The sequence below is a fragment of the Daphnia carinata genome, chromosome 2 (genome assembly GCF_022539665.2).
Source record: "Daphnia carinata strain CSIRO-1 chromosome 2, CSIRO_AGI_Dcar_HiC_V3, whole genome shotgun sequence".
In the NCBI taxonomy this organism is placed as follows: Eukaryota; Metazoa; Arthropoda; class Branchiopoda; order Diplostraca; family Daphniidae; genus Daphnia; species Daphnia carinata.
In genome coordinates, this window is record NC_081332.1 from 7,772,725 (window position 1) to 7,786,215 (window position 13,491).

At 31.7% G+C, this 13,491-nt stretch overlaps 3 long non-coding RNA genes across 3 annotated transcripts; all 3 read right to left on the reverse strand.

Moving 5' to 3' along the window:
• Nucleotides 1-4,575: 4,575 nt before the first annotated feature.
• On the reverse strand, nucleotides 4,576-5,310 carry LOC130703493 (uncharacterized). Its single transcript, XR_009004682.2, has 4 exons — nucleotides 5,145-5,310; nucleotides 4,982-5,081; nucleotides 4,750-4,921; nucleotides 4,576-4,684 (listed from the first exon to the last, which is right to left on the reverse strand). It is a non-coding gene; the product is annotated as an uncharacterized LOC130703493 (long non-coding RNA).
• Nucleotides 5,311-5,394: 84 nt separating this feature from the next.
• Nucleotides 5,395-5,989, reverse strand: LOC132087774 (uncharacterized). The gene is made up of 3 exons (XR_009420562.1): nucleotides 5,857-5,989; nucleotides 5,646-5,680; nucleotides 5,395-5,522 (listed from the first exon to the last, which is right to left on the reverse strand). It is a non-coding gene; the product is annotated as an uncharacterized LOC132087774 (long non-coding RNA).
• Nucleotides 5,990-6,108: 119 nt separating this feature from the next.
• Nucleotides 6,109-6,709, reverse strand: LOC130703494 (uncharacterized). The gene is made up of 3 exons (XR_009004683.1): nucleotides 6,611-6,709; nucleotides 6,399-6,546; nucleotides 6,109-6,235 (listed from the first exon to the last, which is right to left on the reverse strand). It is a non-coding gene; the product is annotated as an uncharacterized LOC130703494 (long non-coding RNA).
• Nucleotides 6,710-13,491: the final 6,782 nt, after the last annotated feature.

Genomic DNA, 13,491 nt, shown 5'->3' on the forward strand with positions numbered 1-13,491 from the left:
CACTAAGAATGAGAGCTGGAACTAGAACTGGAACTAGAACAAGAGAGAGCTGAAGAACTGTGGAACTAACTTTTGGGAACAAAAAGGATATCCTTTTATACGTTTTACATGTTTGAGGGAAACATAGCATTTCCGACAGATGAGCTCCGGATATAAGTTATTGAATATCTCACGCAGCAACATTTCTTATTCATGGAAATGTATGGCGCGATGTTCTACGCATTAAGCTCATCCAATCAGCAATAAGGAGGATGTAAAGTATAATATAAAAATAGAATTCAAGGAAATGTCAATGACACTTGAATTACTATATTTATAATGTATACTTTAAATATAATGCATAACAAACATAATATATAATTTTAATATAAAGAAAACAAACAATGAAGATAAAATATAATCAAAAGTTGTATTTTGGTGACTTCGTTACAATTTCAATATCTACATTCAAACAGCATCCAATATACGTGTATTCAATGTGAATATAGTGTTATAGAATCAGTTTCAATATCTACATTCAAACAGCATCAAATATACGTGTATTCAATGTGAATATAGTGTTATAGAATCAGTTTCATGATCTACATTCAAACAGCATGAAATATACGTGTATTCATTGTGAATATAGTGTTATAGAATCAGTTTCATGATCTACATTCAAACAGCGTCAAATATACGTGTATTCATTGTGAATATAGTGTGATAGAATCAGTTTCAATATCTACATTCAACAGCATCAAATATACGTGTATTCAATGTGAATATAGTGTTATAGAATCAGTTTAATGATCTACATTCAAACAGCATCAAATATACGTGTATCCAATGTAAATATAGTGTTATAGAATCACATTCATGATCTACATTCAAACAGCATCAAATATACGTGTATTGAATGTGGATATAGTATTATAGAATCAGTTTCAATATCTACATTCAAACAGCATCAAATATATGTGATACAGTGAGTTTCAATATGTACATTCAAACAGCATCAAATATACGTGTATTCAATGTGAATATAGTGTTATAGAATCAGTTTCAGTATCTACATTCAAACAACATCAAATATACGTGTATTCATTGTGAATATAGTGTTTTAGAATCAGTTTAATGATCTACATTCAAACAGTATCAAATATACGTGTATTCAATGTGAATACAGTGTGATACAGTGAGTTTCAAAATCTACATTCAAACAGCATCATATATACGTGTATTCAATGTGAATATAGTGTTATAGAATCAGTTTCAATATCTACATTCAAACAGCATCAAATATATGTGTATTCAATGGAAATATAGTGTTATAGAATCAGTTTCATGATCTACATTCAAACAGCATCAAATATACGTGTATTCATTGTGAATATAGTGTTATAGATTCAGTTTCATGATCTACATTCAACAGTATCAAATATACGTGTATTCACTGTGAATATAGTGTTATAGAATCAGTTTCAATATCTACATTCAAACAGCATCAAATATACGTGTATTCAATGTGAATATAGTGTTATGGAATCAGTTTCATGATCTACATTCAAACAGCATCAAATATACGTGTATTCAATGTGAATATAGTGTTATAGAATCAGTTTCATGATCTACATTCAAACAGCATCAAATATACGTGTATTCATTGTGAATATAGTGTTATAGAATCAGTTATTAAAATCTACATTCAAACAGCATCAAATATACGTGTATTCAATGTGAATATAGTGTTATAGAATCAGTTTCAATATCTACATTCAAACAGCATCAAATATACGTGTATCATATGTGAATATAGTGTATTCAGTTTCAATATCTACATTCAAACAGCATCAAATATACGTGTATTCAATGTGAATATAGTGTTATAGAATCAGTTTCATATCTACATTCAAACAGCATCAAATATACGTGTATTCAATGTGAATATAGTGTTATAGAATCAGTTTCAATATCTACATTCAAACAGCATCATATATACGTGTATTCAATGTGAATATAGTGTTATAGAATCAGTTTCAATATCTACATTCAAACAGCATCATATATACGTGTATTCAATGTGAATATAGTGTTATAGAATCAGTTTCAATATCTCCATTCAAACAGCATCAAATATACGTGTATTCAATGTTAATATAGTGTTATAGAATCAGTTTCATGATCTACATTCAAACAGCATCAAATATACGTGTATTCATTGTGAATATAGTGTTATAGAATCAGTTTCATGATCTACATTCAAACAGCATCAAATATAAGTGTATTCAATGTGAATATAGTGTTATAGAATCAGTTTAATGATCTACATTCAAACAGCATCAAATATACGTGTATTCAATGTGAATATAGTGTTATGGAATCAGTTTCAATATCTACATTGAAACAGCATCAAATATACGTGTATTCAATGTGAATATAGTATGATACAATGAGTTTCAATATCTACATTGAAACAGCATCAAATATACGTGTATTCAATGTGAATATAGTGTTATAGAATCAGTTTCAATATCTACATTCAAACAGCATCAAATATATGTGATACAGTGAGTTTCAATATGTACATTCAAACAGCATCAAATATACGTGTATTCAATGTGAATATAGTGTTATAGAATCAGTTTCAGTATCTACATTCAAACAACATTAAATATACGTGTATTCAATCTGAATATACTGTTATAGAATCAGTTTCAATATCTACATTCAAACAGCATCATATATACGTGTATTCAATATGAATAGATTGCCGGAGAAATAGGACCCCTAAATAGGACCTGGAGAAATAGTACCCGGAGAATTAGGACCCAATCATCAATCATATTTTGAAGGGTCCTATTTCTCCCTCATAAGGGTGCTATTTCTCCATAGTAATGGTCCTATTTTTCCTTGGGAAATGGCCCTAAAGCCTGCTGTTGTTAAGGAAGAACCGGACGGCTTATGTAGTTTTCCGCACTCCAAACCACGTTATCAATTGCTCGTGTAATCAGTCCATCATAACTTTTTTGTTTGAATTCATATTTATATTTTTTTTGCATGATTACACGCATTATCTATTGCTTTACACAGCTCATGTATAAAAGTTATATTTATTTTTACACAGTGTTTGATTTTTTGCCCTTGACCTTTCGTTAGTGGCGTTTTCAGTCCTAGTATCGCCCTCCCCCCTGGCTGATATCCTTATTCCATGCGAATTCCCGGAGACGAGGGGCATGCTTTCCCCTAAGTACTCCTTAATACACTGATAAATAATAAAAAAATTATATATATATAATTTAAGACAAGCACATTTTTTAATAAAAAAAATATATGCCGCAAAACCATAAATAGAGACCTACGTGGCAAGAACGAAAATAATGAGTTCCGCTCGGATCATGGAAGGCATGCCAGTGTATTGTTATACAAAACTATCATGGCACGGCTTGTAAATAATGGAACACGAGGCAGCTCATCCATGTCAATATCGGCAATTCATACGATAAGTTTGTTTTTTTCGCTAGTTTATTCAGTTTATGCTTTCCTTTCATTTTTCGTTTTCTTAATGTTGATTTATCCCTTTTCTGTTGTTGTTCCTTTCTCTTTTCTTGTTCTTCGATGCGTTCAACCAACTTCTTTCTCGTTTGTGATGTTGATTTTATTCTCTTTCCTAATTGGCTTATCAAGCTCGCAATCAATTCCACATTTTTTTTTAACCTATTGCGCTTAGTATTCTTTTATCTGTTAAAATACAAAAAAGTAAAATTAGTTGAAGGTCTATTTTTTTTTGTCGAAATCAAAGTTTACCTTGGCATCTGTTATTTTTCCTTTGTTTGTTTAGTTTCTTCTTCTCCAACTTATCTAACTTCCGTTTAAGTTGAGTTTTCATTTTATCAGAGCCCTGCTTTTCCCCTGAAATTGGATGACATATGCTGGCTTGCCTTCCTTAAACAAAAAGATTATAGCACATACATACCCTACTAGCCTTTGTCCGTCCCAGGGACATCCCATCTACGTCCTGGCTGGCCGATCGGGACGTCCCATTCTGACGGCAGATGTACGTCACCAGAATGTCCTAATGTCCGGTTTTAGGGACGTCCACTGGAGGACGTCCTACGGACGTAATTAATTGGAAGTCCTGGTAACGTCCTTATTTGGGAGTACTACGGACGTCCTTAGTTGGCCGTCTGCAGGATGGCAAATCCGTACGTTCAGTGAACGTACGTATTGGAACATCCGCGGAATGTCCGGATCGCGGCAGCCAAAGGACGCAAGAAAATTTGTTTAAATTAAAATAATACCATAAATTTTTGGTAATTGATTTACATATCATTTATTTTTACAAAATACAAATAGTTAAACAAAAAATTCAAAAAAAACTTTTTCGATTTGACTTCGGTAGCAACAGACGAACTAAATCCAGGTAAGCATATTATTTACATTTGTTGTACCGATCAAAAAGCTCTTCAACTTCCGCCAAACAGCGACGATCTTCTTCCTCATTTTCACGCACAAATTCTTCCAACGGATACTAAAATCACAAGAAATATGAGATCAGGTAATAGTTTGAGCCTAATTGAAATTTTAAAACTAACCTTGTGGCGAGGGAAGATTCCAATTGGCCAGTCCTTTGTAGGAATGTCCAGTTTATGGACTGGCTTGGTATGAGTCGTGATTAACGTACCAAACGTTCTGTCGTGGAAAGCGCCTTTTGTAACAGAGCAAAGGCTTTCATTTAATATTGATTCAACATTGTAACGTGTTTCTAAATACCTTTGAAAGACATAAGAGTCAGGTCAGAAACACCAGGCAATTGGTTCATTACGCAACTCGTCTTCTCCTCTGGGGTATATGACTTATCTCCCCTCTGTTTCCGGTGATACCAAACGAAAATTGCCTTGTACGCATTTTCGTTTGAGCACGATCCACACGCCATCGTCGTTACCTTTAAATATTTTTTTTATTATTTGCAATAGGTCGGAACAATTAAGGAGCTACAACTTACCTCTGTATGGCCTTTGGGAGCAATACGTAACAGAGAATTCTGGACTCGCTGAGGATAATTTTCACCAGGAAATACACCGAGGGCAGGTCGGTTTATGAATCTTTGAGAAATATAAATTAAAATTTTGATGTTGCCCAGACAGGTAAATAATCAATTCAATTACGTTCTGATGTTTTCTTTATCTTGACATCTAATAATTCAGGGTGGTTGTAACCTAATGGAACTGAAGAGGTTTGAGTGTAAACATCAAGCAGAATATTGCCATCGACATCGTATAAATAGTTTCGTATGCTCTTCGAATAATCGGCGAACAACTGCACTGCGTCCGAGATCTGCAAAGATAAATTTGGTAATTTAAAGTCTTACGACGTTATCACAAAGTATGGCAAATAGTATAAAGAAATATGGCAACTGACTTGAATTTTTTTCACTTTTTTTTCGCACTGCTATGCGGCCGTTGCTCAGGCTGCTGTTGTTGCTGATGGAAAAAGTCGAATAACTCTGTTGTTTTACTTTGCGGGCCTTTCAACTGCTTCCAAAACTAAGAAAGAAAAAAAAACTCAGGTTTGATGAATGAAAATTACGAACAAGAAAAACGAACAACAACATATAATATATAGCATGCAACAAGAATGAACAACATGGAACGAATCCGGGTTTTTACCATCTTTATTCCTGCTGGATGTTAGGGTTTGCCACCTAAGACGATAATAAATTAAGGTAGTTAATAGTTGAAAATGCGTCTAACTGAAATGATAATTAAACAATGGCTCTCAGATACTATCTAGTAGGAAGATTATAAAAGTTTTTCAACATTCCAAAAAGTTATAATTATCGAGTACTTTAAATTTTAGATAAATACGAAAGAAATTCACCTGTGGCAATAAGGCACTTGTCGTAGGTGATGGTAAGGCCGTCATCTAACTCAGCTTTGCGACCAGCAATGTCCAGTTTAACTACATGATGTCCTCGCACAACTGAAACACCACCATCATGTTCTTTGGCAACTAATTCCACTGGACTGCAGTAGAATTCATCCTGATCGAAGAACAAGCTGGATCCAAAAATAGGTCACATTCATTAAAATAACGCAACACAAAATTATAACTTTAGACAATCACCTTCACTTTTTTCCGTTCCACTGCTTAAACTTCAGTTTGTTTGACACTTCGGGATCGTCACTGAACCACAATTCTTACGCGATAGTGGTGGCCTCATGTAAGGCAAGTGGTTTTCTTCACCAATGACTAAGACCTAGAACAAATGATTCAATTAAAAATGGCGAGATATTTTATGGCATGCTTATAAAAGTCCATAAAAGATTCGATGAGTTGTAGCCTTGAACGTGAACGGAAGAACGAAAAGCCTTTAAACCATAAAAATAAAATTAATTTAGATTCAATTACACATATTTTACCATTCATAGCTGGGTGTGTAGTTGGTTTTCTCCTCAACAACAGAATTGGTTGTCTTGCTTATGTAAATTGAAATCCGTTAAAGCTCAGTACTTGCATCTTGAGATTAATGTCTTGACGTAACTAACAGCTGTAATGGTGTTATTTCATCTGAACGATAAGAAAAATGATTACATAAATTTCACGAACAAAAAACTGTGAACATCTAGATTACCAGAAGGATGATAGTTATAAGGCAGCTAACAAGTTGGTTCCCAAATGGTTCATGGTAAATCCTCTCTAGTTTCATGATTCTCCTTGAAAGTAACCACCTAAGAAACATTTCGGATTAGTAATCTGTGTCAAATTTCCAAATGCAATTAATAAAATTATGTCTATACTTTAAATACCTTTCCTTCCAAGTAAATTTTTTTCTTCTGTGGTGCTAATGCCAACATGAATTTGAAATGTACCAAAACTGCCAAACCTAGGAAATAAAAACATTTTAATTTTACTGAAGCTAGCCACTTACCTGTCAAACAAACACCGCTTACAATAAGCAACTTCAACGATTCATAGAACTGTAGGATGTTGACACTTCGAGCTTGCAACAGTCGTCTGCTTGTAGTAACCGTTGCCATATATATCGTAAAAAACAATATTTTGCGCAAGGGCAAACAGTGTTTTATCATGGTGTATTAGTAATGGTGGGACAACTCTCCATTTTAAGGCCTATCTCGAATGAAGCTTGTTTTCAGAGGAGGTGGGTGTGGCCTAACTGAGGAGACTTATAGCCAACGCCACCATCGGAACTATTTACGAACTAGATTATTCGCCAACCACTGAATGGCAAAGAAGGAGATCTACTAGTGTCGCGGCAGAGAGTAATTACAATTAAAGTGGTCGAATGGATAGAACACTCGACTGCAGTATTGGAGTCTCGATTTCGAACCCAGCATAAATCTGTTTTTTTCTCTTTTCCTAACGTTTTTTTTCACTTTCCACTGTTTTTCCACACATTTCAATTCTATATTAGTTGCCAATGTTGTTGATTTTTATTTTGTTAAGGAGCGACAAGTACAAACAAGATTTTTTTCCACTTCTTCCACATTCTATACGAACTAAACATAAAAATACGATAATATAACTACACAAAGGTTAGAAGTTAATTTTGATATGTAACAGGTAATGGGATAATGGGACAAGTCCCCGTGTTTGGACTTAGAAAGTTTTTCAAGTAGGTGCAGCCTTTACTTTTTATCAATATCGGCCACTAAGCGTCTCTCACTATAGGTAACCTGGACCACAAATAGCCTTCAGCCGAGATAGGCCGTTATAACGAAGAGTTGTCCCACCGTTACTAATACACCATGGTTTTATTATGAAATTAACGTTTATTAAATTATTTTTATGTAATAATTTTCTTAGTTATCTGTGTATTAAGAGGTACTTATGCGCCCTCCCAAGAATCCTTATTGAGGCACGAAAAAAAAAAAGTGAATAGTGATAGTTTCATGATCTACATTCAACGGCATCAAATATACGTGTATTCATTGTGAATATAGTGTTATAGAATCAGTTTCATGATCTATATTCAAACAGCATCAAATATACGTGTATTCAATGTAAATATAGTGTTATAGAATCAGTTTAATGATCTACATTCAAACAGCATCAAATATACGTGTATTCAATCTGAATATAGTTTTATAGAATCAGTTTCAGTATCTACATTCAAACAGCATCAAATATACGTGTATTTAATGTGAATATAGTGTTATAGAATCAGTTTGATGAACTACATTCAAACAGCATCAAATATACGTGTATTCAATGTGAATATAGTGTTATACAATCAGTTTCAATATCTACATTCAAACAGCATCAAATATACGTGCATTCAATGTGAATATATTGTGATACAGGGAGTTTCAATATCTACATTCAAACAGCATCAAATATACGTGTATTCAATGTGAATATAGTGTTATAGAATCAGTTTCATGATCTACCTTCAAACAGTATCAAATATACGTGTATTCAATGTCAATATAGTGTGATACAGTGAGTTTCATGATCTACATTCAAACAGTATCAAATATACGTGTATTCAATATGAATATAGTGTTCTAGAATCAGGTTCATGATCTACATTCAAATAGCATAAAATATACGTGTGTTCAATGTGAATATAGTGTTATAGAATCAGTTTCAATATCTACATTCAAACAGCATCAAATATACGTGCATTCAATGTGAATATAGTGTTATAGAATCAGTTTCAATATCTACATTCAAACAGCATCAAATATACGTGTATTAAATGTGAATATAGTGTTATGAATCAGTTTCATGATCTACATTCAAACAGCATAAAATATACGTGTATTCAATGTGAATATAGTGTTATAGAATCTGTTTCAATATCTACATTCAAACAGCATCAAATATACGTGTATTCAATGTGAATATAGTGTTATAGAATCAGTTTCAATATCCACATTCTAAAAGCATCAAATATACGTATATTCAATGTGAATATAGTGTGATTACAGTGAGTTTCAATATCTACATTCAAACAGCATCAAATATACGTGTATTCAATATGAATATAGTGTGATACAGTGAGTTTCAATATCTACATTCAAATAGCATTAAATTTACGTATATTCAATGTGAATATAGTGTGACACAGTGAGTATCAATATCTACATTCAAACAGCATAAAATATACGTGTATTCAATGTGAATATAGTGTTATAGAATCAGTTTCATGATCTACATTCAAACAACATCAAATATACGTGTATTCAATGTGAATATAGTGTTATAGAATCAGTTTCATGATCTACATTCAAACAGCATCAAATATACGTGTATTCATTGTGAATATAGTGTTATAGAATCATTTTCAATATCTACATTCAAACAGCATCAAATATACGTGTATTCAATGTGAATATAGTGTGATACAGTGAGTTTCAATATCTACATTCAAACAGCATCAAATATACGTGTATTCAATGTGAATATAGTGTTATAGAATCAGTTTCAATATCTACATTCAAACAGCATCAAATATACGTGTATTCAATGTGAATATAGTGTTATAGAATCAGTTTCAATATCTACATTCAAACAGCATCAAATATACGTGTATTCAATGTGAATATAGTGTTATAGAATCAGTTTCATATCTACATTCAAACAGCATCAAATATACGTGTATTCAATGTGAATATAGTGTGATACAGTGAGTTTCAATATCTACATTCAAACAGCATCAAATATACGTGTATTCAATGTGAATATAGTGTGATACAGTGAGTTTCAATATCTACATTCAAACAGCATCAAATATACGTGTATTCAATGTGAATATAGTGTGATAGAGTCAGTTTCAATATCTACATTCAAACAGCATCAAATATACGTGTATTCAATGTAAATATAGTGTTATAGAATCAGTTTCATGATCTACATTCAAACAGCATCAAATATACGTGTATTTAATGTGAATATAGTGTTCTAGAATCAGTTTCATAATCTACATTCAAACAGTATCAAATATACCTGTATTCAATGTTAATATAGTGTGATATAGTGAGTTTAATATCTACATTCAAACAGCATCAAATATACGTGTATTCAATGTGAATATAGTGTTATAGAATCAGTTTCAATATCTACATTCAAACAGCATCAAATATACGTGTATTCAATGTGAATATAGTGTTATAGAATCAGTTTCATGATCTACATTCAAACAGCATCAAATATACGTGTATTCAATGTGAATATAGTGTTATGGAATCAGTTTCAATATCTACATTCAAACAGTATCAAATATACGTGTATTCAATGAATAAATATAGTGTGATACAACATGAGTTTGAATATATATCTACATTCAAACAGCATCAAATATACGTGTATTCAATGTGAATATAGTGTGATACAGTGAGTTTCAATATCTACATTCAAACAGCATCAAATATACGTGTATTCAATGTGAATATAGTGTGATACAGAATGAGTTTCAATATCTACATTCAAACAGCATCAAATATACGTGTATTCAATGTGAATATAGTGTTATAGAATCAGTTTCAATATCTACATTCAAACAGCATCAAATATACGTGTATTCAATGTGAATATAGTGTGATACAGTGAGTTTCAATATCTACATTCAAACAGCATCAAATATACGTGTATTCAATGTGAATATAGTGTTATAGAATCAGTTTCAATATCTACATTCAAACAGCATCAAATATACGTGTATTCAATATGAATATAGTGTTATAGAATCAGTTTCAATATCTACATTCAAACAGCATCAAATATACTGTATTCAATGTGGATATAGTGTTATAGAATCAGTTTCATGATCTACATTCAAACAGCATCAAATATACGTGTATTCAATGTGAATATAGTGTGATGGAATGAGTTTCAATATCTACATTCAAACAGCATCAAATATACGTGTATTCAATGTGAATATGGTGTGATACAGTGAGTTTTAATATCTACATTCAAACAGCATCAAATATACGTGTATTCAATGTGAATATAGTGTTATAGAATCAGTTTCATGATCTACATTCAAACAGCATAAAATATACGTGTATTCAATGTGAATATAGTGTTATAGAATCAGTTTCAATATCTACATTGAAACAGCATCAAATATACGTGTATTCAATGTGAATATAGTGTGATACAGTGAGTTTCAATATCTACATTCAAACAGCATCAAATATACGTGTATTCAATGTGAATATAGTGTTATAGAATCAGTTTCAATATCTACATTCAAACAGCATCAAATATACGTGTATTCAATGTGAATATAGTGTGATAGAATGAGTTTCAATATCTACATTCAAACAGCATCAAATATACGTGTATTCAATGTGAATATAGTGTTATAGAATCAGTTTCAATATCTACATTCAAACAGCATCAAATATACGTGTATTCAATGTGAATATAGTGTGATAGAATCAGTTTCAATATCTACATTCAAACAGCATCAAATATACGTGTATTCAATGTGAATATAGTGTGATACAGTGAGTTTCAATATCTACATTCAAACAGCATCAAATATACGTGTATTCAATGTGAATATAGTGTTATAGAATCAGTTTCAATATCTACATTTAAACAGCATAAAATATACGTGTATTCAATGTGAATATAGTGTTTTAGAATCAGTTTCAATGATCTACATTCAAACAGCATCAAATATACGTGTATTCAATGTGAATATAGTGTGATAGAATCAGTTCCAATATCTACATTCAAACAGCATCAAATATACGTGTATTCAATGTGAATATAGTGTTATAGAATCAGCTTCATAATCTACATTCAAACAGCATCAAATATACGTGTATTTAATGTGAATATAGTGTGATACAATAAGTTTCGATATCTACATTCAAACAGCATCAAATATACGTGTATTCAATGTGAATATAGTGTTATAAAATCAGTTTCAATATCTACATTCATACAGCATCAAATATACGTGTATTCAATGTGAATATAGTGTCATAGAATCAGTTTCAATATCTACATTCAAACAGCATCAAATATACGTGTATTCAATGTGAATATAGTGTTATAGAATCAGTTTCAATATCTACATTCAAACAGCATCAAATATACGTGTATTCAATGTGAATATAGTGTTATAGAATCAGTTTCAATATCTACATTCAAACAGCATCAAATATACGTGTATTCAATATGAATATAGTGTTATAGAATCAGTTTCATGATCTACATTCAAACAGTATCAAATATGTGTATTCAATGTGAATATAGTGTAATAGAATCAGTTTCATGATCTACATTCAAACAGCATCAAATATACGTGTATTCAATGTGAATATAGTGTTATAGAATCAGTTTCAATATCTACATTCAAACAGCATCAAATATACGTGTATTCAATGTGAATATAGTGTTTTAGAATCAGTTTCATGATCTACATTCAAACAGCATCAAATATACGTGTATTCACTGTGAATATAGTGTTATAGAATCAGTTTCATGATCTACATTCAAACAGCATCAAATATACATGTATTCAATGTGAATATAGTGTGATACAGTGAGTTTCATGATCTACATTCAAGCAGCATCAAATATACGTGTATTCAATGTGAATATAGTGTTATAAAATCAGTTTCAATATCTTCATTCAAACAGCATCAAATATACGTGTATTCAAAGTGAATATAGTGTGATACAGTGAGTTTCAATATCTACATTCAAACAGCATCAAATATACGTGTATTCAATGTGAATATAGTGTTATAGAATCAGTTTCAATATCTACATTCAAACAGCATCAAATATACGTGTATTCAATGTGAATATAGTGTGATACAGTGAGTTTCAATATCTACATTCAAACAGCATCAAATATACGTGTATTCAATGTGAATATAGTGTTATAAATTCAGTTTCATGATCTACATTCAAACAGCATTAAATATACGTGTATTCAATGTTAATATAGTGTTATAGAATCAGTTTCATGACCTACATTCAAACAGCATCAAATATACGTGTATTTAATGTGAATATAGTGTGATACAGTGAGTTTCAATATCTACATTCAAACAGCATCAAATATTCCTGTATTTAATGTGAATGTGAATATAGTTAATTTTAATGTGAATATAGTGTGATACAGTGAGTTTCAATATTGTCACACTGGACTTTACTTTGTTAATGAATTGTATTGAATTTAAAAGGGGAAAATACAAAACATAGCAAACATAAAGAATAACCACTTTTCTACTTAACTTCGAACGTGAAGAGAACTGTAGGAGGACTTGAAGGGAACTTAAGAACTTCAGAGCTGAGAAGAACTAACTTAGGGCTAAAAATGTAGGGGTTTTTATACCCTTCGTGAAGAATATACGCCCCGTCTCTAGGGTTACATGAATTCTAGGGATAACTATCTTTTACTACTTATTGGCGTGTTGCAGCATCCTTTTCAAGAGAAGCTGCATTGTACGCCATTCAAACGTTGGTTGTCACGTCTTTTCAGAAATGACAATCACGTCACTATTTCCCCTTGCGACAGGT